Consider the following 1,248-nt stretch of genomic DNA (forward strand, 5'->3'; position numbering starts at 1 on the left):
GCTTATACCCACCTTGCCGCAAAATGCCCAAGCGCGTTTCGATGTCTTCATTGTAAGAAATCTCACCATACCATGTTGCATCCCCAGCTAACAAGCAAGCCAGAGCAAAAGATGCCAGCTAGTAAACCAAATACCAAACCATCCAAAAATGCAACCGCCTTGTTGCATACACAATCGGTCGAAGCTTCCTCCAGTTAGTCTAGACATCCAATTTTCGATATAACTGAAGTTCTACCCATATCCAGGCTAATTTTTCAACAAACCATGAACGAACCCTCCTCCCAACCGCTCAAGTTCCAATTGAACATTTGGGCGAGATCTATACCTTGAGAGCCCTCATCGATCAAGGCTCACAAAAATCCTTTATATCCGAAAAAGCTCAACACAGGTTGAAACTTCCTACATTTCGAGAAAACTTTTCAGTAACCGGTATGGGCGGAAAGATAGTCGAGAATTCAAATCGAGTTTGCCACCTCACTCTCATAGCTCGAAGACGTAGCATTCGCATCGCAACTCGAGCAATCGTTCTTCAAAAACTTATCAGTTTCTTACCAACATTCCAAATACAAGAGTTTAATTTATCCGAAGTCAAGAATCTAGACCTCGCGGATCCAACCTTTCAACCCCCGGCCAAATTGACTTAGTATTAGGTAGTGATTCCACAAATCCTCCTCCCAGGAGTGAAGCACCAAATTTTTGGAAGCCTCCTCGCACAAAATACCATATTTGGTTGGTACTTAAGTGGGCCATTGAAATCCGTCGAAAGTTCTAGTTTTCATAACTATGTAGTTGAAGATGCAAGCGAAAATCTTAATTCTCAGCTTAAACGATTCTGGGAGATTGAAGAAATCTCCGAACCTCTTCCACTGTCAGATGCTGATGCATTTTGCGAGAAATTTTATAAAGACACCACCATTCGGCAGAGTGATGGAAGATATGTAGTACGATTGCCATTCAAATCTGAATTTCCGTCTAATCTCACCCTCGGTTCATCTCGTTCGCAAGCGATGAAGCAAGCTATTCGAATGGAGCACATGCTCACTAAGACCCCGGATCTCAAAGAAGAATACAATCGAGTCTTAGAAGAGTATCTATCCCTAGACCATATGAAGCCCATCGCTCCCTATGAAGTCATGGAAAATGGCAAGTACCTATCGTATTATCTGCCTCACCACTCAGTCGTTAAACCAGACAGTAAATCCACCAAAGTTCGCGTGGTATTTAACGCCTCCAAACCTTCAGCGTCCG

Source organism: Rhagoletis pomonella, unplaced genomic scaffold (genome assembly GCF_013731165.1).
Source record: "Rhagoletis pomonella isolate Grant_MI unplaced genomic scaffold, Rhpom_1.0 Rhpom_scaffold_03248, whole genome shotgun sequence".
In the NCBI taxonomy this organism is placed as follows: Eukaryota; Metazoa; Arthropoda; class Insecta; order Diptera; family Tephritidae; genus Rhagoletis; species Rhagoletis pomonella.